At 50.5% G+C, this 25,997-nt stretch overlaps 1 protein-coding gene across 2 annotated transcripts in view; it reads right to left on the bottom strand.

The window, feature by feature from the left end:
• NCK2 (NCK adaptor protein 2) overlaps window positions 1–25,263 on the bottom strand; it is a 132,821-nt gene extending 107,558 nt beyond the window's left edge. For both annotated transcript variants that reach the window (XM_061211280.1, XM_061211281.1), the window contains exon 1: window positions 25,081–25,263. The gene's annotated coding sequence lies outside the window, so the exon portion shown is untranslated. The remainder of the gene's footprint in view (window positions 1–25,080) is intronic.
• Window positions 25,264–25,997: the final 734 nt, after the last annotated feature.

The raw sequence follows: 25,997 nt of genomic DNA, 5'->3' as shown, positions 1-25,997 counted from the left end.
ACGCGGCCCACACTCACAGGAGGGACCAGGACGCGCTTTCCTTTCTCCAGGCATCACCCCCACTAGCCATGGGCAGGTGGGTGGGACACGGTTCTATCTGGAAGGTTCTCCTGGGGACTAAGAAAGCAAGCGGAGTGTATGAGCTGGGCCTTGAGAAAGTTAAAATCAACAGTCTAACTCGTGGTTCTCCAGCTTGGGGCCAGAAAGGTCAAGCATCCCCGAGAGGCTCTGAGAGGCGGCTGGGAAGCAGCCGACAAGAAACTGCTCTCCGAGCACCGGCAGCATCCCTCACGGGGCGCCCTCCCCACCGAGACACCTGTCGCAGGTGAGCAGGGCTCCGGGGCACGGCCGCAGACAGGGGACAGCGTGCCTGCTCTAGCTCCCCGAGGCTTCAAGCTGAAGTCCTGGACGCTTCCGCAGCAGCAAATTTCTAGACGGTGGCAGGGAGGGAATGGAAAATTAGGCCCGCCAACTGCCCTGGGAGGGAGCGAGTCAGCCAGAAGCCCTGGGAACAGCTGCAGGAAAAGCACAGAGCTGAGCGGTGGGCGGGCTTGTCCACGGAAGGGAGCCCTGGACACCAGCAGGGTTTTCCACTTCAGACGGAAGAAAGTCAGGTAGGGGCAGCGGCAAGCTGTGTTAAACCAAGGCACATGCTTTTCCTAGAAAGGTTTACAAAGTCACAGCGAGTCTCAGTAGCTTCTGTTATGACTGAACGTTTGTGTCTCCCCCAGATTCATACACTGAAGACCTAATCCCCAGGGTGATGGCATTTGGAGGTGATTACAGGTCCAGATGAGGTCAAGAGAGAGAGGCTCCAACGGGATAAATGTTCTTAGAGGAAAAGGCCAGAGCCCTCCCTCCACCCCGCGAGGGCTCAGCAAGAAGGCAGCGTCTGCAAGCCAGGAAGTAGGTCCCAGCAGAAACTGAATCAGCTGTTCCCTTGATCTTAGGCTTCCAGCCTCCAGAACGGTGAGAAATAAAGGTCTGCTGTTTAAGCCCCCCAGTCTGTGGCATTTTGTTACAGCAGCTCGAGCTAAGACAGCCTCTACTTAAGAAACATTAGCTTTTAAAAAATTATCCTTTAGTCACAAGAAAATAACATTTAAAATAAATCACCTAAGCCATGTGATGAGAAAGAAAATACTCTTAAAATATCTGTCCAAACCATAACTTAGTTTCATGCTTCTCACTATACAGTCAGAATGAAAAGTATGAAAGAGGACAGAAACAGTGATATTAACAGCAGGATTGTCAACATGGAAAACTGAAATTGTAAGCAATCTAAAAATCTGTCTAATGCACTATAGCTTACTTCCCTAAAATGACTTTCTTGAATATCTGAAAGAATAAAAAGGCTAAGAATACTTTTTCAAGCATACTTTTCTTGACCTGTTACAGTCAAGATGTCTGAATGTAAAACAACAAAAATTAACTCAGGCCACTGAGTATCAGTGTCCATATAGGCAGGCAGCCCAGTGTGACTTAACACGTGATTCAGACTCTAAAGTGGGACGCCCTCATTTTACAGATCAGAGGCCCATGTTTCTGGAGCACACCCTTCGGAAACGATAGGTTTAAAATAATAAAATTATTATTAATTTTATAATTTTAAAATAAAATTATTATTAATTTTAAAATAATAAAATTATTTTAAACGGGATCATTTTGATCACACACATGCATTTTACAGTAAGTTTCAGCACTTCTTAGCTGTAGAAAAACACTGTATTTTATCACTGATGTAGCTATAACTCTTAGAAAGATAAAAGCCAGATACAAACACCACCCTTTAAAGATCTTCAACATTAGACAGAGCTTAGCACTAAGCCTACTTCTAACTCAAGTCACGGTAACAGAAATTTTAATCATGCCCTCAAGGTTTGAAGAATTTCACGAAGGCCATGTCTAAAATTCTGATTACATTTTTGCATTTTTTAAAATTCTGATTCTTAGAAATTTCCTTAGCAACCATGCCCCACTCACACAGCTCCCAGACTTTGCTTTCCCTCATTTTTCCTCATTTTCGTCCTCACGACAACCCATTTTCCAGTGAAGGCCACTGAGGCCTCGAGAGGCGAGACAACAGGCCTGAGACAGAGTCCTCCTGGTTGGCCAAGATCTGAACTGTTTCCAGAATCCTGGATTTCAAACTGCAAGGAAAAGCTAAGAAGTCAACACTAAGAATGCAGATGGGCTTCCCTGGTGGCACAGTGGTTGGGAATCCGCCTGTCAACTCAGGGGACACGGGTTCGAGCCCTGGTCCGAGAAGATCCCACATGCCGCGGAGCAACTAAGCCCGTGCGCCACAACTAATGAGCCTGTGCTCTAGAGCCCGCGAGCCACAACTACTGAGACCATGTGCCACAACTACTGAGCCTTTGCTCTAGAGCCCATGAGCCACAACTACTGAGCCCACGTGCCACAACTACTGAAGCCCGTGCACCTAGAGCCCGTGCTCCGCAACAAGAGAAGCCACTGTAATGAGAAGCCCACGCACCGCAACGAAGAGTAGCCCCCGCTCGCCGCAACTAAAGAAAAGCCCGCGCGCAGCAACAAAGACCCAACGCAGCCAAAAATAAAGAAAATCAATAAAAATTAAAAAAAAAAAGAATGCAGAAACATCACGCAAGGAAGGGAGACCAAAGCCTATGTGAGGAATAAAAATCCCAGTTCTTCCCTGGCTTTCCTCCTAAACCAGTCTTACTGGCTATCCTCAGTGCGCACGGTCCATGCCGGGGAGGAGCCTGACAGCCGGCTCCCGGCAACGGGAGCTGCCAGGACCCAGATCTAATTGACCCTGTGGTTCCACCCGCAGCAGGCGGCAGGACGGCTTCTCCACACAGCCCATTTCTCAGAAAACCTGCAGCCACAGATGCCTATCTTCCACAGTTTCATTATTCTTCTTGAAGTTATTAGAAGCAGAGTCGCAATTTTTGTGCCACACTTACACCGTCTGGATCTCTGAGCTTCCCTAGAAATGTTACTATATTTTTCCTGAGAACCAGGAACTGGGGGAGTTAGCTGCACAGTGAGAGCCGCGATTAGTCCAGAGGGTAGAGAAGAATGTGAAACGAGACCGCATCAGCTGTTTCACAGAGGAGGAATGTTCTCCAAGGGGGCACAGCCCGCTGGGGAGGAGGAAGGGTGGGGAAGCAGTCAGGCGTCCTGATGCGGCTCACATATGCGTGGTCCTGGTCCCCAGTTCCCGGTACAGAGCTCCTAAGGCCCGGGAATGACCGGAGCGATAGGAACGTCCCTGGTTATTGGGCGTCCCTTACCCCACGCGCAAGCTGAGGCTAATGAAGTGGCCCAGAGCTGGCCTCCCCGCATGGCTTCGGGATGGGGCCAGGAAAGACCGGCCTTGAGATCAGAGAGTGAGAACTGTCGGCCCCACCAGGGCGAGGAGGGGGCTGGAGGAACAAGATGCAGGGAGCCCGCGGGCTACTCAACACCCCGATGTGCTGGGAGGAGAGCGTACTCAGACTCTGCGCCCCCGTCCCCCTGAACACCTGGCCCTATGCCTCTCCTCCCTCGGGCTGCCCCTGAGCTGTATCCTCTGTAATAAACCACTGACAGTAAAGTGCTTTCCCGATTCTGAGTCATTACAGCAAATCATCAAACCTGAAGGGGGCAGGGGGGTGTCACGGGAACCCCCAGCTCATGGCCAGTGGGTCAGAAGCACAGGAGGCTCAGGACTTACGCCTGGCGTCTGAAGGGGCGGTCTTGTGGGACCGAGCTCTTCACCTACGGGGTCTGCACCAACTCTCACTAGCTGGTGTCAGAATGCAACTGAAGTACAGGACACACGGTTGGTGCCAGAGAATCCAAGACCCGTCCAATTCACAAGCCTCTGGTCCCACGGCTGCTGAGCGCTCAAGATGCAGCCAGTCTGGCTGTGTCCTGCTCTAAGGACACACCGGGTCTAGAGATGGGCACGCAAGAAAAAAGCACAAACGTTTAAAAATCACATATCCCAGACTTCCCTGGTGGCACAGTGGTTGAGAATCCGCCTGCCGGTGCAGGGGACACGGATTCAAGCCCTGGTCCGGGAAGATCCCACATGCCGTGGAGCAACTAGACCCGTGAGCCACAACTACCGAGCCTGAGCTCCAGAGCCCACGAGCCACAACTACTGAGCCTGCGCTCTAGGACCTGCAAGCCACAACTACTGAGCCCACATGCCACAACTACTGAGGCTCGCGTGCCACAACTACTGAAGCCCGCGTGCCTAGAGCCCATGCTCCGCAACAAGAGAAGCCACCACAATGAGAAGGCTGCGCACCGCAACGAAGAGTAGCCCCCGCTCGCCGCAACTAGAGAAAGCCCACGTGCAGCAACGAAGACCCGACACAGCCAAAAATAAATAAATAAGAAAAGGACTAAAAATAAAAAATAAAAATCACATATCCCATTGGTTATTTTTTATAAGTTGGAATGATATTGGGCTGTATACACACATTACTAAAATTAATTTCATCTCTCTTTCTGCTTTCTTATTGGGATTACGAGGAAATTTAAAGTTCCCTATTTAGCTCACATTTGTGGCTTATATTACAGTTCTAGTGAGTAGCGCTGTTTTAAATGCCTTCATTTCTGAAAATTCAGGGACTGAAACCGTCTTTGCATCTCAGATTTTTACAGGTAGAAAGAAAGCGGCTACCAGGATGGGAGGGTGTGCGTGACCACGCGGAGAAGGAGCTGATGCGCACGCAGTGTGTACGGTGCGCTGGGTCTGTGGGGTGGATTCACCCCAACGCCCCCCTAGTGACGAGCATCCCAGCCTCTTAGCACAGAAAAAGGCGCCGAGCTCCCGCCAGCAGAGTGACAGAGCGAGGACCCCCGACTTCACCCCCGTGCGTCCCTGCACACCAGGGCGGGCGGACTTCTCCTGGAAAAGGGCCAGATAAATATCTCAGGCTTTGCGAGCCAGTTTCTGCTGCAATGACTCCGCTCTGCCCCGTACCGGGAAGACAAACACAGGCCACGTTCTAATAAGACTACTCACAAGACCAGGCTGGGAGCGGGTCTGGCCCCCAGGCCAGAGTCTGCCAACCCCTGCTCTACACTGCTAAAAGCAAGACCACGGCCCCCAAGTGGAGTCACCTCTTGTAACCCCACGTCACCAAACTGAGACCTCATTACCGTTTCCGCTCTCCCAGAAACGGAATCTTAACCCAGTGGGTCAGGAACCGCCTGACCAGCACCGGTCAGCTGCCTGGTAGACTCCTGCCACCCGTCCCCTACAGGAAAGTGACCCTGTAATAACCAACCCGCTCTGGGCAGCGTCACTTCCTTGTCCCTGCTCCCTTCTGACGATGAAAGTCCTGCATCTGTCCAGCTCCTCGGGGCTCCTCTCTACCTGCAGATGGGACGCTGCCCGATTCATGAACGCTGAATAAAGCCAGTAAGATCTCTAACACTTACTCAGGTGAATTTTATTTATTTATTTTTTTTAATAGAGGCAGCAGGGCACGTAGGCGAGCCCATCTTCCACCACGGACTATTTATTTATTTATTTATTTATTTAATTTATTTATTTTATTTATTTATGGCTGTGTTGGGTCTTCGTTTCTGTGCGAGGGCTTTCTCTAGTTGCGGCGAGCGGGGGCCACTCTTCATCGCGGTGCGCGGGCCTCTCACTGTCGCGGCCTCTCTTGTTGCGGAGCACAGGCTCCAGACGCGCAGGCTCAGTAATCGTGGCTCACGGGCCTAGCTGCTCCGCGGCATGTGGGATCTTCCCAGACCAGGGCTCGAACCCGTGTCCCCTGCATTGACAGGCAGATTCTCAACCACTGCGCCACCAGGGAAGCCCCGAATTTTATTTTTTAACAACACCATGAACAGAAATAGACATCCTAAATACGTGATTCTATCTAACATCAGTACGCCAAAATACAACATTTATAAAGAATACCTTTCACAAAATAGGGTACTGTTGAAACAAGGCTGACCCAGGGAAGTGAAAGCCTGCAAGGTCACTTACTGTTACTTTTACTGGACATCACAGCAGGCGATTTAGGTATCATCCCTAGAGGTAGTAAGTTCACAGCAAATGACACTCGCTTCAACGTGGATGACGCATGTGACAAAAATGAAATTAAAATGTTCACCCAGGGGAACAGATGGAGGGGTAAGGAGGCCTCCTGGTCAGCGTAGGTCCTGCCTCTGCAGAGGGAGGGGAACACCAGGGCCCACGTGTGTCCTGACCTGGGGGGCTTCCGGCACAGATGCCACGCACCTGGGCGGGCGAGCGCCGCTGTACTCGAGGTGCCAGGTCCTCTTGGACGAGGTACCCACGCCAGCCTTCTCTCCACTCCCAACTCTGACCAACACTCTCGGCACAGCAGGAAAACGCAGCAGGAAGGCTCCAGTCAGTTATTAAACTAATTTGAACACTTTTAAAAATATTGGCTCATGAATCTAAGACTCACTACAGATGGAAATGGTTTGGGGGAAAAACCCACACGCCCTCCAGGCAGAGGGAAGGCCGAGGAAAGGAGGTGTGGGGACCCAGCGAGGCGGCCAGGCTGTGCACCTGGGGACCCTCACTCCTGGCTTCTCTGCACGGACCACCCTGAAGGGGGCCTGGTGGATAAACCCCCAGGGGACGCAGCGCAAGCGCAAAAGAGCATCGAAACCAGGAGGCGAGGGAGACAGAAACCCATGGAGTCTACCCCCTCCCTGTGGTCCCCAGCACCCCGCAGCTGGAACGGGCGCCCTGCCCATCCCTGCCCGCATCGTGCTCCCCTTCCCCCCCCCACTACCCCCCTTTCATTCCTTCACTTTCTTTGAAAATCTTTTTAAAGGGTACACGATAAAGTGATCTCTACTCTGCCTTGAGCCGACTAGGGTTGGTCATAGAAACCCGACACAGAAGCAGGGCTGTCATTTCAGGGAGTCCTGCCTGGCAGGGAGCACAGCCGGCTGAGGGGCAGGGAGGACCGTCAGGCCTGGATGCCATCAGTCACCCTCCGCTGGGAAACACACACCGCCTGCCACACACGGCGGCTCCAAACCATGCGGCTGTGTCACCTCTGGAGCTTGCACGGCTCTCCTGGGCACTTTGCTTGTTACCGGACAACAGACAGCACACACCCGGCTAGAGACTCTTCCCACGTACCTCTTCCAGGCGTGGCAAACGTACTGGAAACGTCTTGCAACGCTCTCTCTGACATGGTCCTTCGAGATCAGATCACTGTTTAAACAAGAGTGGTCCCGTTACCTCTGTCTCACTTGGCCAGTGACCAAACCCAAGCTAATCCTACGCCATCACCCCCTTTACGCCCCAAACAAGGCTCCAAAGAATGATCTGTTACTAACAAAAACTAAATTCACCCTCAAAGGGACAAGACATGCTGGGGACACTCCAGATGCTGTCACAAGAGTCCTTTCAAGAACAGTCACCAGCTAGGAAGTAAGCTCCAAGCTTGGCCTTGGGATGACCGGGAGGGAGCTCTGATGTCAGAGGGCACTGGCCCTGTTTCATGGTCACTCTGAGGTGAGGCCTTCTGGAACCCGTCGACTCCAGGTGCCTGTCCAGAGGGGCCCTCACACCCTGGGGGAAACTGATGCTTGCACATGACCGAGAATCGGTGTGGCCGCTTTAGAAGGGGGGATTTTGGAAACACGTATCAAGAACCATAAAGACATCCATACCACTTAACTCTGCAACCCCTTGCCGAGGAACTTACGTCAAGGAACAGCTCAGTAGAAGAAAAGAAATATAAAGGAGCACACAGGCACCTCGTCTACTGGAGCAGGAATTTAAATGACCAAGTCAGCGGGGAGCAGCTTACACTACTGAGGGCGCTGTCCCTCTATGGGATATCGGGCAACAACAAGAAGACATCACCAAGATTACTAATAAGGTGGGAAAATGCTCATATTAAGAAGAATATGAAACTGTACAAATGGTCACACATACACTTCCAAGGACTAATGACAAACGTGAAAAGTTTCTCTTTTAGGATGTTAAGGTGACAGGAAGCATTTTCCTTTTTTAAATACAGTCTTTAAGAGTTAGTTAGTAGGTTGCCTTTATCATTAAAAGAAACTCCACCAAAAAAAGACAAAAAGAGCAGTGCCAGAAAAGATGTCTCGGAAAGCCAGGTCTCATATGGGAAGGTGTGTGTTCTGCCTGCACGTTCAGATTCATACGTGGCAGTGCTGCAAACCCACCTGCGGAGACCAGAGCAAGTGACCGGGATCATTCTGCTCCCAGGGAAGGGGCAGCCTGGAGAGCTGGCAGGCACAGCGGGGCAGCTCCCGCGGGGATGCAGCCCTGAGAGCACACAGCTCGCCAAGCCCAGGCGAGTGCACTAGGGATGCGGGTGCCTTAGGGATGCGGGTGCCTTAGGGATGCGGGTGCACTAGGGATGCGGGTGCACAAGGGATGCGGGTGCACTAGGGATGCGGGTGCACAAGGGATGCGGGTGCACTAGGGATGCGGGTGCACAAGGGATGCGGGTGCACTAGGGATGCGGGTGCACAAGGGATGAGGGTGCACTAGGGATGAGGGTGCACTAGGGATGCGGGTGTCTGCTGCACCACCCCCCCACCTGCCTGGTGAAGACGCCCAGCCAGCTGCCACCAAGGGTCACCGCACACGTGTGCAAATACAACACACCCACGTGAAAACGCTCCAGAAAGGCCACCAGCACCGCACTTGGATAAATTCCCTATTTACACGGAGAGGAGGCAGCCTGCAGGGGCACAGTGAAGAACGTTATCAGAGGAGGGCAGACGAAACGTTAGGTAAATGTCGGCCGTCGTTACCGCCATGTTCATTCTTGAGGAAGGGTCCTCCACACAGCCCCGCAGCTGATATCACAGCTCCGTGCACCAACTCTTCTTCCAAGCTACTTCTTATTTTATAACGTATTTCTGTTAAATACAAGGTCAAAAACTCCAGGGACCCTTCTGACGTTAACATGCAAGAACCAGAAAGTCAAACTCTTTAATGCGAGAGATTTTTAAAAGTCCCTGACAGTTTCCTGACGCTGGAAGTTACTCTAAACCCCTAAGTCCCGAATCTACAACCCAACCCAATCAAATCATCACAAATCCCAGAACACTATTTACATTCATTTTTTTCAGATAATAAATGGATATTTTCCCACTATGACAATTTAAATAATTAAATTTACAATAACAATGACTAGGCCTTCTATCTGATTTAAGTACAATTATTCTTAGGTTTTTCTTACAGACAAAGGATTGTATGTTATGCGCTTGGGGGATGTTTTGTCATCACCGCATGACTAGAGAGACTTCTGTGAGGCAACAAAATTAAATTACTTTCCGTGACGCCCATGTGGACCATCTCTGGCCCGAGGCCTGGGTCCCAGCAGCTCCGTCATCAGACAAGACAGCACCCGGACCTGCCAGGCCCACGCCCTGTGCCGTGCATGCCCTCCCCATGTCAGAAGGGGAGGCCCAGGGCCTCCCGCTCAGGATGCTTTTAAATGGTTTTCATTTTATGCAGTTGCATGAGAAGACAGTTACTAAAGTATGATTTAAAAAAAGAATTTGAGATGTACATGTGCTTCTTTAGGAATACGCTAACCAAGAGGGTATGGCAGGTCTAATAACCCCCGTAATTTCAAAGGAAGATGAGAGTAGCCCAAATCCCAACCATCTGCAGCCACCACGATGGGATGATACAAAAGCCCCGCTCGTTTCTCTGATGGCCGTGAACGTCATGAGTTTTGCTCCCTACTTTCACAATGGAAGGAAACACTAGTTAATAGCTAGTGAAGACAAAAATGTAAGTTTTTCACCCCAAGGCCACGGACCCCCTGAAGTCCATCCTCTCCCCACAGGGCCCCCGGAATAAGAACCGCCTTTGGGGAACCACTCAGAACTTCCCATGATGTCATGAACCAGGGCAGATTCAACAAATCCCTAGATTCCAGACTCTGGCGGGGCCCCAGGGAGGACCCGTCAGAGCACAGGCTCCTGTGCTGTTGTAACAGGAACGCGTGTGGATGTGCGGAGACAGCCCGACCCGGGAGCCCAGGGCTGGACCAGTCCCCCACTCCTTCCCACACCCCTGGTTTGACGCTCTGCCGCCTACTCACTACCGTTGCCTCCAGCAAGCCCTCTTCTAACTTGAAGCTGGAAGGAAGCTGAAGAGACCACCTTGTTCAGCCCTGCTTCTACATATGGAATGCTGCTTCCAGCAGACTTGCTATAAAGAAAACCCAAGCCCAGCCAATTCCAAAAATGCTGTCCTTAAACGTTTCCCAGCAAAGTGGGAGTTCTCATTTTCATGTCATGATTCTTCTACACATAGACGCCAAAACTCACATAAACAACCCCAGTCAAAACAAAAAATTCAGTGAAAGATTTTTTAACAATTATCAGAAACTACAGGTCAAAATAGAAATCATAAATTATACTTTAACACGGAGGCATGGATTTAAAGAAAATAATATTCAAAAAAGTCACTGTAGATGTTTATATGCAGTTAATTTTAATAAACAAAATGCACTAATACAAGTTCTATGAACGCGAATGAACGTAACTGATTCTCTCTAATGTACGTAGCTCTGGGGAGGGCGGAACGGTAAGTAGTATCCCCACAGGGGGCCTTCCACCTCCATCCTCAAAGCATACCGTCAGTGGCGGGACACAGGGGAGGTACAAACAGGAAAGCGAAATAGGTTACTGGCCCTATTAACCCTGACCCTCTCTGCACCCCAGAGAAAGGCCAACCCCTCTTCCGCCTGATCAGCCGCTGGAGGAAAGCCCCACGCCATCCCCTCCCCAGGCCAGCTCCTGAGCCCACTCCCCGCAGCCCAAATCTGCTAGCACGCACACCTGGAGCCGCATCAGGGCACCTGGGCAGCTGGTAAGGGCCGCCAGAGCGGCTGTGTCCACAGATGCAGCGCACCTTCCCTGGGCTGGGACTGCAGCAGGACCTCCGCCCCCCCCTTCACCGGGTCTGCCTGAGCACAGGATGGCCATCTCAGAGCGTGAAGCGTCGGGCCTGTGCCAAAACCAGGAAGATCTGCTGCTGGTTTTTATTTGCCCAAATTGGACAAAGTCCACGGACACTCCCATCGTCACACGTGCACACACTCACCTGCTCTCACTCACACACACACATGACGGAACCATTTCAGACAAGCCTGGCACTGAGGACCGCCCTCCTCTGGCCCAGACTGACCTTTGCAGGGCAGGGTTCACGGCTGTGACTCCATTTCCCTCCACTGGACCTCTGAGGGCATTGGGCTTCCTTCCAAGACTGCAGTGCAAAGAGAGGAGCCCTGGGTCACTCCCCAGTGGGCCCGCAGTGGACAGCCTGGCAGAGCCGACCTCGGCCAGGAAGTCAAGGTTAGCGGGGACAAGCCACGTTGATATCATGCACCCTTGATAGGATGCGATGAAAATGATGCTCTCCCTCTGTGGTCTTCTCCCCCAAACCTGTAATCCAGCCTAATCACGAGAGAAACACCACACAGATCCCAACAGAGGAACATTCCACAAAACACTTGATTGGTCCTCCTCAACACTGAAAATATCGTCAGAAGGAGGAAAGTCTAGAAACTGTCACAACCAAGAGGAGCCTCAGGAGACCATGAGTAAATGGAATGCAGTTTCCAGGAATGGGATCCTGGGGCAGAAAAGACCATTGGGGAAAAAGTAAGAAAATCCAAAAAAGTATGGACTTCAGTTAACAAGAAAGTACCAGTCTTGGTTCATGAGCTGTGGCCAATGTACCAGAGTAACGGAAGATGTTAACAACAGTGGAAACTGGATGCTGGGTATGGCAACTCTGTACTCTCTTTGGAACTTTTCTATAAATCTAAGACTTTTCTAAAATTAAAGGTTCATTTTAAAATATATATGTACTATACATACTACACATAAATCCATATATGCAAAGCATAACATGAACGCCTTTCAACAATTACAAAGTGTACTTTGGAAAAATTAGTAACAACTGTACTCAACAAAAGGAGATAAACACATTTATTGATTAGCTCAACACAACAGTATAAGGTTATTTACTTGGTTGAAACAGAACAATTTTTGCTGTTCTTCAGAGAACACATGACCTGTACTTACATACATAAAATAACAGTCTACACGAGTCTGTAAACGACAACAAAAATCTTGCTTCCTTGAATGAGACCCAAAAAAGACTTATTTAGCATGCATTAAATTCTCTCCTATTAAGGTCCCTGAGAGCCAGGAATCAATGTATTCCAATCAATCTTTAAAACGGCCAACACAAAACTCATACTTCAAATTAAATTCTCGTTATTCTCAAATTAAGTTTCACTTAAACACTAAGCATTAATTACAGTGTATCACAAATTAATTACAATGTATCACAAAAACTATTTTACACTAACCCATGTCATCAAAAGTTAAAGGAGGAACTGTAAACTAGTTCAGTGTGAAACAGAGGACAAATCACTAATTATGATTTGAATTGTTTTGAATGCCAGGATTAAATTATTTCCAGATGCTAAACAGAAACACAGAAACTGGTCCACCGACTTGCTGTTAAAAGGACACAATGATCTGGGAACTAGATGAAGCCGTGGTCAACGACCTGAAACACTGCATTTGAAAAAATACAAAAAATAACATCTATAATGGAGCGAACAAATAGTTCACATTTCAAAGGAAACACTTCGAACTCGACAATCAGGATAAAAAACAAACCTGCAAAATGCCTGAACAGGACAGATTTACAATATTCATCACCAATCCAGGCGAAGCAGTAATCTGACTAAATAAACCTTTTCTAGATTAAAATGTAACGGCATAATGCACTTATACCGTCATCAATTAGAAAAAAAAAGGAATTAGAAGTATCAGTGGGCTTCCTGACACCGGCATTCCATTAAAAGCAGCAATAAGTAGTTTTGTTCTTTTTCTTTTTAAGAGCTAAAAGTCGTAGGCAAATAAATCACATGTAAGCAGAGTTTATATAATCTGAAAATTACGGAGTAGTTGACCCCAAAACCACATGTTCATCCTAAGCAAACTGACAGCGTGGCCTCACGCAGGCCCTGGAAGACAGCGCCGTCCCGGGAAGGGAGGATGGTGTCAGGGGAGGACAGGGTGCCGGCCCCGGCTGCAGTGGCCACAGAGCTTTACCAGTGGCAACTGGGACCATCCCTGCTCAGCGGACACTCCACGGTCTCAGGGCTGCCTGACTCTCCCGAGAATATCTGAAATGAATTCTCCCTGGCCTTGAGGACTTTCCATGGGTCTTCCCTGCACCACCCACAGGACCCCACAGAGATGCACGGGCACTCATTTTGTACACTGAGATGAGAGTCGATCGTGAACCTGCAAAATCACTCTGGGCTGGTTCACAAGCTCCCTGAGGGCAGGGCTTTGTGTGGTCCACCTTCGTATGTCCATAGCTCCTAGCACGGTGCTTCTGCTGTAGCCGGCACTCTAAAGTATTCACTGGGTGACAATTCAGGGACAGCAAACTAGTCCGGCAGTCTGATCTGTGGGTCAGATCGGGATGGAGAAGGCAGCTTGTGCTCTGTCCCCGCACACGTGCCCTTCGGTCCTCCAGCCAGATTCACAAAAAGGGACCAAGCAGCCTCAGTTTACCACACGCAGGCTGGTTCAGCCCACTCTGCTTTGAAGACCCTGCTCGAATAAGGAACTGCACAGCTGCAATTTCTAAACAGGGAAGGCAGAGCCACAAAAGGTCTCTGAAAACGTCAGCGTTAAGCCCCTGCTTCGCAGAAGATGAGACGGAGGTGGAGAGGCGTTAGAAGCGAGCCGGGCAGCTTGGGCCAAACTAGCAGCAGGGGGAAAGGAGCACGCACACCCTCGCTGCTCACAGGAAACCAGACGTCTCGAGTTCACATTTAGACCAGCTATTACTGAAGTTCAGGATGAGGCTGCTTGAAGCCAGCCCCTAGCATAATGAAAAGGCAGGAAGTTACTGCATGCTGGCAAACGTTTTTTTGTTTGTTTGTTTGTTTGTTTTTTAACATCTTTATTGAAGTATAATTGCTTTACAATGGTGTGTTAGTTTCTGCTTTATAACAAAGTGAATCAGTTATACATATACATATGTTCCCATATCTCTTCCCTCTTGCATCTCCCTCCCTCCCACCCTCCCCATCCCACCCCTCTAGGTGGTCACAAAGCACCCAGCTGATCTCCCTGTGCTATGCGGCTGCTTCCCACTAGCTATCTATTTTACATTTGGTAGTGTATATATGTCCATGACACTCTCTCACCCTGTCACATCTCACCCCTCCCCCTCCCCATATCCTCAAGTCCATTCTCTAGTAGGTCTGTGTCTTTATTCCCGTCTCGGCAAACGTTTTATTTTGAGGGAAGAGGGGATTTCAATACCATAAACACAAAGCCCTGAGGAAGCCCTGCGTCCGCAGCTCCAGATCCGGGGCATGACCTGACAGCAGGACCCCTGTGGCCAGTCCCTGACCCTGTGACCCTCACTTTCCTTCTCTCCGCAGTGGCCAAGTCACAGTACTTGCTCCTCCACCGATGTGTCAGGATCAAATGATACAATGACACACACAGAACAATTAGACACACACAATGTTATGCAGCACACAACTGCAGAATCTCCAAGTCTGTCCAGAGAGTTACTATTCATCTTTCCTAGGTCTTTCTCAGTGCCCACGAGGATGGGAGGTTAAGGAAAAAAAAGACTGACTGTACTTTTAACCATCTCCACCGAGAAAAGTTCAAAAATGTCCAGAGTGCTGATTCTGTGTTTATCCTAGCAACAGAACAGGAAGAGAGGAGATACAAGAAGTGACCAAGTAAAAGGGAAGAGCAATACAACAGGAAATGATTTACAGAAAACAGATCTAGATTAAGCCAAGGAAACTTCTAACCGGCAGCCCTCTCAATTTCTAGGCTTCTCTGACTTTATCAAGTCAGAGCCTGCTTATAAAGAAAAAGAAGTGCAGACAGAACATGACAATCCAGGCCAGCTAACAGGCAGCTCTGCCACTGAGCCAGACGCTGAAAGAGACTAACAACCCAATTATCATTTTCCCTTTCCTCTTCCCTGGATAAGGTCTAATTTGTGATATTTTGGTTCTCTCTCCCCTGAAGAGTTTATTTTAGAACTATATAAAAAAAGGAAATAAAACATTCAAAAGCTAACAGATACGACCAGCTCAAAGATTAGCAGGCTGAACCTAGGATCTTATAAACTTTAGTAACAACAAAAACAGTTTTTTTTTTCTATAAACAATCACCAATTGTAAGGATTCTGAGCTAAGTAAACAGAGGTCTTTGATTAAACCAAACTCTGAAAATCAACTACCTATTAAAAGCAATTGATAAGGGACCCCATTACTTCCCTGTTTGTGGACATTCTAAAGGGAATGTGTTGTCACCACGGTTCAGCCAGATTTCATAATGCTTCCTACAAAATCAGCATTTCAAATTTATATGGTCCAAAGAGGCAGAAGTAGAAAATTTAAAAAACAATGCATGCCATACTTTACCACCAACAATATTACAGATAAACCATGGTTAACTCAGTTATATTAAAGTTTCTCCTTTATATACTTAACTGTAGAGGTGTATAAATACTGTTTAGCTTTCTAAATAGGTATTACTTTTCATGTTTATAAAACTGCAGGGAAAAAAATGATCTCCAAGAGGGCAACTGTGTGAAAGAATACATGGGCCATTAATTGAAAGGTTTAAGCAAAGTGTAAGAGCAGTCGCTCATAACAAGGCTGCTGAAACACTGACTTTTCAGACCAGTTAACCCTCTGATGTGGGGACAGTCTGGTGCATTGTGGGATGCTGGGTAGCATCCCTGGTCTTTGCCCACTGGATACCAGGACCACTCTCCAGTCTTGACAACTGGAAAATGTCCTCAGACACCATCAATTGTCCAGAGGGGCAGAGCCACCCCTGGTTGAGAACCACTAATTTACATACAAGAGTAGAGGACCAAGTCTCAAGTTCCTTTTTTTTTTCTTAATTATTTGTTTACTTATTTATTTTGGCCGCACTGCAGCATGCAGGATCTTAGTTCCCCAACCAGGGATCAAACCCATGCCCCCTGCATTGGGAGCGCAGTCTTAACCACTGGACCACCAGGGAAGTCCCATCAAGTTTCTTTTTTTAATATTAACACCTGAAAAGGTATCCTCTTGTATTTGCAAAAGTGAATTGCTTTTATTTCTTAACCCAAATCTACCAGCTAGGAAAATTCAAAAACGAATGGGAATTTTCAGGTATGCAGCATGTTGAAAAACATTTTCTGCCTTTGACTGTAACAACTCTCTCCGACCTGAGACATTACGGAAAAGAGGATCTCCTACTTCCAGAAGGCAGGGCAGCCTTCCCTCCCGGGGCTGAGCTCGCCAGGTGCAAGGCACAGTCAAGTTCAAGCAGCAACAATTACACACCGGAGCCCTCATCTACGACCCTCAACGGAGCCTCAGTTCCACCCAGGCACCCTTCAAAATGAAAATGACAACAGCAGAGGGTCTGTTGTCCTTCCCCCGTTTTTAAGAGGACAGTTTCTTTATAGTCACCGCTGGGTCTTATCTCCTGAACCACATGAAAGAGACCTACGACGGAGACGCTAAGAAGGGAAATGAAGCAGCACAGACGTCTTAATAAAGGGAGGGGAGCTTGTACATACAAGCCAGGCCAGTCCGAAGAAGGCAGTAACTGAACACGTAAAGGAAAACCATCCGAGTGCAGGTAAGGAAGGCAGATGACTTAAGCTGCATGGTCAGGGTCGGGGAATCACACACAAATGTGAAATACAGAGGGAAGAACCAAAAGAAAGGAAAAATCTGCTTTTATATCCGTCTTGCCAGATTCTGCTCCTAAATATGTTCCTTAAAAAAGAAAGCAGTTTGGTGAAAATTCACTATTCACCTATATCAAACATCCTGAAACCGATTCTAAAGTAACTCCCTGAATCCCTCGTTATTTCGTGGTCTCTTAAAAATACTCCAGCAGCTTGCAGTTTCTACGTCCATATCCCCAAGCTAGTTCCCATCACTCAGAGCAACAAGAGAGCTGTTTATCCCCAATCCCGACATCTCCCCACCACCCCTGCCCACAACACACACGGACTTGAAAACAGGGACACAAGCTTTTAAAGGGACTGTCCTTAAAACGAACACAGCTGGAAAGGGGGAAAGAGACAGAACTGCTCTTCGGTAGCCAGGCTTGCAAGTGACATAATTAAAATATCTGTTGACTTGCAGACATCCTTAAATGCTCAGCCAGAACTCACAGGATACGAAACTGAGGCACATCCTTTAAGGAAGATCGATGCAGACACTGATGGGCTTCGTCCAATGAGACAGCCACTGGCGCCTTCTCTGAGCATCTCACGCCCATCTCTCCCTCTTCTAAGATTCCTCCCGAGCTGGCCGCCCTCACCGCCGCTGGGAGAATTATTAAGCTTGTTTAAGTAAATAAATCTTTGCTGCTCCTCCTCCTGGGACAGGCTGCATGGAGAGAAGCAGCTGGACAGCAAATCTAAGCCTGTGAATTCAGAGAGCCTGCCCGCGTGATAGCCCATCGGAGACCACCGCCTTCCCGACCTGGAAACACACAGAAGTCCCCCCAACAGCACCACACTCTCGACTGTATGTCAGTTCCATCTGCCCCGAGGGGAGGCTACCCAGTGCTTCCAAGGCTCTCCAACAACGGAAGGGCGAGTTTAGGATGGTCCGGCACTACAAGCCTCGCTTAGGACGGCAGCTGATGTCAAAGTTCCCACAAAGTTAGAACAGCAGTCTTCCAAAATTCCAAATCACCTGAGAACTCATCAGAAAAGCAAATTCTCAGGCCCCCCTGCAGACCCTCTGGTGTGTGTCCAGCCATGTGAGTTTGAAGGAACCCTCCAGGGGATGCTGAGGCCCTGCTCTGAGCTGGAGAGTGTGCCTGTTTGGGGGCCCCCTGGCCCGTGGTACTCAGAAAGGAGGGCTGGCAGGCAGGAGCAGCAAGGCCGGTGATGCTCGCCGGTGCGCCTCTGTGACCCTCCGCGGCACACCCACCAGGACCACTGGAGCAGCTGGTGATTATTCGTGATGCCCTTCCAAAGTCCAGGGCCTCCAGCATAACTTGGCTGGTAAGAGGTTCCCAGAATGAACAACCTCCAAGCTCTACTCCCTATCAATGGTTTTCCATTATGTTTCTCCAATCTTACACCATCATAAAAGTTTACAGCTCTGTTTATGCATTTTCAGATACACCTTAATGAAGAGATGGTGGCCTAGCTTAGTGGATTAGAGCAGAGCTTCAGAAGTCAGACAGCCTGAGTGTGAATTCCAGATCTGCCACTGACCAGCTCTGGAACCTTCGGCAGCCTGACCTGCTATGTCTTTATATCCTCGACTATAAAGAGAAACACAGCAAGAAATCACACTCAGGTTTTTTTTTATATAAATTTATTTATTTTTATTTATTTATTATCTTTGGCTGCATTGGGTCTTCACTGCTGTGCACGGGCTTTTCTCTAGTTGCGGTGAGCAGGGGCTACTCTTCCTTGCGGTGCGCGGGCTTCTCATTGCAGTGGCTTCTCTTGTTGCGGAGCACGGGCTCTAGGCACGCGGGCTTCAGTATTTGTGGCACGCGGGCTCAGTAGTTGTGGCTCGCGGGCTCTAGAGCGCAGGCTCAGTAGTTGTGGCGCACGGGCTTAGTTGCTCCGCGGCGTGTGGGATCTTCCCGGACCAGGGCTCGAACCCGTGTCCCCTGCATCGGCAGGCGGATTCTCAACCACTGCGCCACCAGGGAAGCCCCACACTCAATTTTTGAAGGCATTCAATGAGCTAGTATTTTGTGTAACGTGGTCAGCACAGTCACTACAACGTGTGGTGTGTGTGCGTTAGGGAAGAAGCCAGTGATCACTAAAGAAATACGATTTTTAGGTTCTATACTTAGAAATTAAGTACTTAAATATATCGGAAATACACTGAACACTACAATCCCCCAAAAGTTATTTTGCATTGGTAACGTAACCTCTAGAATTCTACACACATTTTAAAACATTTGTAAAATATACAAGTATCCTGATTATAGGTAGCCACATCTGGTTTGAGTACTCTAAAATTGCTTGAGTACCTGCAGTATCACAGTATTCCTCAGAACTACAGATTACACCTTTCCCACTAAAGAATAATAATTACCATTATTATGATCCCAGGTGGCTTCCTCTGTGTCTTTTCAGCTATCTCAACTTAGGAAAACACGGACTAAATGAAGCTTGCATCATCAATGTGTACAGACCTGTGCTCTCCAGCATGCAGCCACCAGCCTCATGGGGCCACTGAACACCCAAATGTTGCGAGGGAAGAGGTATGCCACGAACGGAGAACACGTGCTGGCTTTCAAAGACTTCACACAAATAGAAGAATGTGAATCATCACATTAATAATGTTTTATGTTGAACACGTGGAAATAAAAATACTTTGGCTCTACCAGGTAAAAGAACAGATTGTGAAAATTAGTTTCACTTGTTTCTTTTTACATCTTTAATGTGGCTACTAGACAGTTAAAACCCCATCTGTGGCTCGCATTATATTTCAATGGGACAGCACGGCTCCTGACAATCTCTTCAAGGGGCGTTTGCAGGAAACATTCCGCATTAAAACAGACACAGGCAGCGTTTTCGGCACCAGCCTCTCCTCCTTCCTTAAGGGTCAGGTACAGTTCCGGGGCACAAAACTGCAGTTGCGCCGTGATGCTGTTATTACAAGGGTAACACTGAATCGGCCCCAAAGTACAGAAGTCTTTAAAAATAAACTGACAATAAACGTTATCACAACTAGCAGGCAGCCATCCAGTGTGTACTGTGGGTGGGGAAGCATATTTAGAGGCTGGGAAAGCAGTGAGGAGCCCATGGTGCAGGCCCACGGTGGCCACACTGAGGACTGGGGACACTGACCCGAGGGCAGTGGAGAGCCAGCGATGGGACCACGGCCAGGCTCGAGTACCCGGGTGCAGTGAGCAGGGTGGTAGGCATGGTGAGAGAGGTGTTCCGCCAGTGCGAGAGGCGAAGTAAGTACCGCAGGACTCAGATGTAAGAGATCTTTTGGAGGTAAAATTAATAAGATTGGGATTTGGAAGGCAAGGGAGAGTCCAGGATGACACAGTGAGTCAATGCTGGGGACATTAACGAGAGGGCAGGCAGGTCAGGAGGTGGTGCCGACAGCTGTGACGTTCAGAGTTTTCAGTGGAAATGACCGGAGAGAAGTCGGGTGATTCACTTGAATGACCGACTGAGTCATGAACGAACAGGTTTGCAGCTGGAGAGCTGCAGTCACACAGGTGATCAGCTAGAACAGCTCACACTGGCCCAGGCCAGCAACACAGGCAGTGATCAGGGTGGACATCACCAAACCCGCCCGCACCCGCCAAGGGGACGCTGGCTCCCAGCAGATCCACGGTCTCAGCAGCAGCCCCAGCGATGCTCCTGGCCCCAGGCTCCATCCACGGCCAGGAAACGCTCTCATTTCCCTACCAAATCCAGCACTTTCCGTACATCTCGTAGTTGATCATGATCCTGATCCAAAAACCGCGCTGCAGCTGAGCCAACACCGGCTGAGGGCAAGCGTCCACAAACGGAAATGGTCAGGGCTAGTTCTCTCTCCTAATGGTTCTCCTCAAAGCCTGAAGCATCTGGATCCCAGCGGCCGCCTTCCCCGCGTGTGGAGGCTGCGTGATGAACACTGAGCTGCCATCCCCTCCCCTCCCCGCCGCAGATGTCCTCAAGCACCAGATTCCAGATCGGGGTGACAGAAGCCACAGGAAGCCCTAAAATCAGCAGCCTGGTTTTGAACAGAGTGACGCACTGTTATGAACTGAACTGTCCCCCGAATTCACATGTTGAAGCCCTCACCCCCGACGTGCCTGCGTCTGTAGAAGGAGCCTTGGCAGCAACTAAAGTTCAATGAGGTCAGAAGGGTGGGGCCCTAACCCAACAGGACTGGTGTCCTCCTAGGAAGAGGAACAGACGCCAGAACTCCCCACATGCAGGGCATGTGAGGACACAGCAGGAAGAGAGGCTCACCAAGAACCGAGTCTGCCAGCACCTGGATCCTCACTTTACAGCCTCCAGAAGGGCGAGAAATAAGCTTCCTTTTCACGCTCAGCCTGTGGGATCTGTGAGGGCAGCCTGAGCAGGCGTGCACACACTGAATGGGGACAAGCGCCCTTCAACTCGCAGAGACTGTCCAGGCCGACGGGCTCAGACACCGAAATCAGGACAGGAGGTCACCTCCAGAGTGAACTCACCTGCCCGCCCTGCTCCCACCTGCAGCCGGGCAGGGGCCCACTGGGTCCACATGCTCCGCCCATCAGGACCTGCGGCAGACCCGCAGCCTCCCAGGGACTACCATGCCCAGCACCTCTGGGGGTCGTCTCCTCCTGCTGAGCAGGCAGGGGGCTCTGTCACCCCGCCACTGTCTCTGGGCTCCGGGGTCCTCACACAGACCTCAGGGCCGGAGCCCACGTCACCATGTTATTTCGATACTAAGTATGGTGGCGGATGGGAAAGCTAATTGGTAAACCATAATTTTCCATTTGAACACTAGTACCTGTTGTTTTTATCTGACTTGGGCGTTTCAGATCTTCATTTAACTACCAACCAGCAAAACGATCCCACTTTCCAAAACTCTCAAAAGAGGAAATTGCAGTATTTCGATTCTGAGCGCACTTGAAGCTTCTTTTCTTAAAAACATTAAAAAATGGTATAAAAAGAGGTAAGAGGACACTAAATGGCTAGCTTACCAGGCCAGGATAACAAATGCTCTGCCCAGAGTTTCCAGTTCAGGTTAACCTGGACAGACAACCTATTGAAAAGTAAAATATTTAGGCAACCCACCAGGGAGTTATATAGCTGGGTTTGCTTTTCGTCTCGCTTTTTTTTTTTTTTTAATTAATTTTAGCTTCAGGACTATAAATGATTCGTTTGACAGAGAATTTACCAAATAGAGAGGCCACCAGACCAAATCCTCCCATTGTCTGGACCTGGACACGCTGGAAACAAAACCTTATGAACCTAGAGCCTTAATGACTGACAGGCTCAGAACTCAATATTCACGTGTTCGATCAGTATTCTCTGGGCATCCGTGTGTACAAGGAATGAACACAAACCACGGGGCCAACTGTGACAAATGTGTGTGTGTGTGTTGGGGGAGGGAGTTATAACTGGTTAATGTTGATTATACCTTCAGAAATTGACACACTTTGGGAACCATTCAAAGTGAAATGCAGGAAAAGAAAAAAACAGTCTAATTTTTAAAACCGTGTTACTAAAATGGCCTAAAGAAACAAGAAACTATCTTTACTTTAGCTCCATACTTTTGAAACCGTTAAATGGCTCTCTTGACCTCCTTCTAAACTGCCTTAACTCAAGCATTTAACAGTATCATCACGATGTCATTTTTAGCCTTTGAAAACACGCCACAAAGGGTTTCCATCACTCATTTTAGGAAAGAGAAACATTTTGGAAGGGACATTTGCAACTCATCTGGATGGGAAAACTCATCTCGTAAGCCTCGGGTTTGAGTTGTGGGGAGTTTCCAGTTCATCTGTGAAAAAAGTTAGCTTACTAGATTTCCAAACATGGTCCACCACCCTACCCTGCAGTTCTAGCGAGCAATCTTCCCCTTGATTCTTCATATAGAGGAAGCATGTCCCCAGCCCTCTCCCCTGGTTCACTGCAGGCCATTCTGGGCAGTTACAAGCATGAGTATCCCGGAGAAACATGTGTAACACAGCCTCATCCAGCCGATGCTAATGAAGTGACCAAGGAAAAAGCTCCAGGTCATTCTGGGCAATGGAGAAGACTTCAGGGTATTTTAAAAGGTTATCCAGTTTGTATACACACAAGAAAGATTTCGGGTGTGTTTACAGTGGATGATAACGCATTTCTCAAATATTGTGTACATATGATCTGTTTGTTGGAAAACCTCAATAATCCCCCAATGCAAATATTTTAACAGAGGCTGGGAAATAATGGCAGCTTCAAAGAGATGAGGGATGAAGAGAACTGAAGTATAGGGCATGTAATAAAGAAAACCTCAAAGCCTGACAAATGAGCACAGCTACTTGCAATCACCTTAATCAGGCCCCATCTTAAATGGGGAGCGAAGGGGACGGGTCAGCCTATCCTCCGGATGGCAATTTACCACCCAATTTCATCCCATGGCCCAGGATCAATCCTGCTGAGTATTTAGGTAGCAGCTGAGAAGCCCGGGGCCCAGGTGAGGCCTCTAGGTTACTACCAGCTTACAGCTGCTTTAAGTTCCCAATTTCAGCCTCAACTAGCTGCAGCCAGAGGACCACTAAGATCCGACCACTTTCTTCAAAACTACTTCTAGGGCTTCCCTGGTGGTGCAGTGGTTAAGAATCCACCTGCCAATGCAGGGGACACGGGTTCGAGCCCTGGCCCGGGAGGATCCCACATGCCACGGAGCAACTAAGCCCGTGCACCACAACTACTGAGCCTGTGCTCTAGAGCTCGTGAGCCACAACTACTGAGCCCGCGCTCCACAACAAGAGAAGCCCCCGCTCACCGCAACTAGAGGAAGCCCACGCACAGCAACGAAGACCCAACGCAGCCAAAACTAAATAAATTTAAAAATAATAATAATAAATTTTTAAAAAACAACTACATCTAACCAACCTGGAGAAGAGAAACATCAAAGTAGGATTTTCCCTCGTGGTCACTAATTCAGAAACATGGTTAACACCCACATCTGGGGAAACCCCTGTTCCAAACACCTAAAAACCTACATTGACAGCTCAGTCTCCTGGTTAGGCCCACTTGATCTGCTCATGTTCACTGGCTGCCACCCTCTTTATACAACCCCACCACCCATGCCTGAATGCTGTCATTAATTTACCCGTTTATCTAGGGCCACTGGGTAAGTGAATTAAGGGAGTGTTCAGAAGCAAAGTTTAGATCTGCTTTGATAAGTTAAAGCAGCCCAGATTAATTTCATTTTCAGTCGTTTTAAGCCTTGCAAAGCCCTGTTGCTTACGATATCAAATGCAGTGGGATGAAACACACCCTGAATAACTCTCATTCCTACCAAAATCCCTTTGGCGAAGCCCAGGAGAAAGCCGCACTGGGCCGGGACCAGGCAAGGACTCCCCTACCTGTGGGACCCGCAAGCCACACCGGGTGGCCTCGCAGGGTGCAGTTTCTTTGGGGTCAAAGGAAAGGGTGGGCCTGCGCGGGCCCAGCGCTGCGGCCTGCTCATCCCGTTGTGCAGACGCAAACTTGCCAGGTTCAGCCTTAAACCTGTTGGCAAAATAAACAAAGCCAGATACAGGGGACACTGCCGACCTGACCTGTCCTGGGTGCCAGAGGCCGACCCGCGCCCGCTCCTGCTTTGTCCCCCGCGCTGTAGAGACGCCAGTGAGTCCGGAACCCCCGGGCACCCGCGCAGCCCTTCCAGGGCGATCTCCACGGTCCACAAACGAAAGCGTTTTGCAATCACACCCCCCGCACACTCCACGCCGACTGCGCTCACCAGGGAGTTACCGTCTACGCCCTCAAGTCACACACCGAATTCTTCCAGAACCGCTGGGTGGTTCGATCGCCCAGAATAAGCCCAGGGCAGCGCGATCGTGAGAAACTTTGTTTCCGGGGCCGGTATCTCGGGCAGGATACGGAGCCCGGCCCCGGCACAAAGCGCCGGGCCCGGAGACCCTCCCGGACGCCAAGTGACAGCAGCTCCACGCGGGTTCGCAAACAGTCGCGACCCACAGAAGTTCCGCGGGCCGCGCTCGCCTCCCGCGTCCTGAGCGGAGCCTGCGATCCGCGCGGTCCTCCCCGGGGGCGCGCCCGGCCCCCGCTCCGCGCCCCCGCGCGGGCCCAGTCCCGGGACCGCCGCGCAGGCCCGCCCAGCCCGCCCGGCCCGGGGAGGGGAAGAGCCGGAGGTGCCGGCAGCCGCGGGGCCAGGCCGCGAGGGGACCCGGCCCCCGGCCCCGGCGCGCCCCGCCCCGCCAGCCCCGCGGCGCCGCAACTCCGAGAGCGGCCCAAGTTGGCGGCCCCCGCCCCGGCCCCGGCCCCGGTCCCGGTCCCCGGTCCCCCGTCCCCGCCCGGGCCCCGCTTACCTCGCGCGCCGCCCGCCGAGGCCGGGGCAGCGGCGCGGGTCCCGGGCGGCGGCCGCGCAGCGCCCGCCCAGGCGCCGCTCTTTGTCTGCGCCCCTCGCTCCTCCCGCCGCTCGGCGGACGCTCAGGCCCGGGCGGACCCCGCGGGCCCGGCCGACCCCCGCCGCCGAGCCCCGCGCCCGCCGGCCCGCTCTGCTCCGGCCTCCGCTCCCGCCGCGGCACCCCCGCCCCTCCCGGCAGCGCCCGCCGCGCGCCCTTCCTCCTCCGCCTCCTCCGCTCCGCCCCGTGACGCCGCCGGGACCGCCCAGGCCCGCGCGCCCGCCGCCCGGGACCCACCTGGGCGCGCACGGCGGCCGGGCTCGGGCGGCGCCGGGACCGGCGCGGGGCTCGCGGCTCGCGGCTCGCGGCTCCCGGCTTGGCCGGGGTCGCAGCCCGGCCCGGGGGACCCTGCGCGGGGCCGGGCCGGGCGCCGAGGGGAGGGGAGGAGAGGCCCCGCTCCGACCCTGCGCGCCGGGGGAGCGAATAGGAGGACGGGAAAGGCGAGCAAGGCAGCAACTTCGGCATCGAAGGACCGGCGGGTGGGCTTTCCATCCTCTTTTTGTTTGATTTTCTTATCAGGACGCCCTGTGGCTCGGCCACCGCCCCCCTCCCGGAAGCCTTCGCCTGGCACCCTCGGCGAGGCAGGCCTGCGGTCCATCAGAAAAGTGACTTAGAAAAATGTCACTTCCTCTCTGTAATTGCTTCTGGGCATTTTTATTTATTTGCCTTGTATCTATTTACTTTCCCAACCAGACACTTTTTTACTCTGTTATCGTCGGAAGCACTTCTTAAAAGAAGGGGAGGAAACCCAAAGTGTGTGCCTGAGTTCCCTCGTGTCCAGCTCGAGCCCGCCCACCGGGCAGAATCCTGGAAGGAGTTGC

This window comes from Eubalaena glacialis, chromosome 14, assembly GCF_028564815.1.
Source record: "Eubalaena glacialis isolate mEubGla1 chromosome 14, mEubGla1.1.hap2.+ XY, whole genome shotgun sequence".
Classification (NCBI taxonomy): Eukaryota; Metazoa; Chordata; class Mammalia; order Artiodactyla; family Balaenidae; genus Eubalaena; species Eubalaena glacialis.
This window is presented reverse-complemented; position numbering and strand designations above follow the sequence as displayed.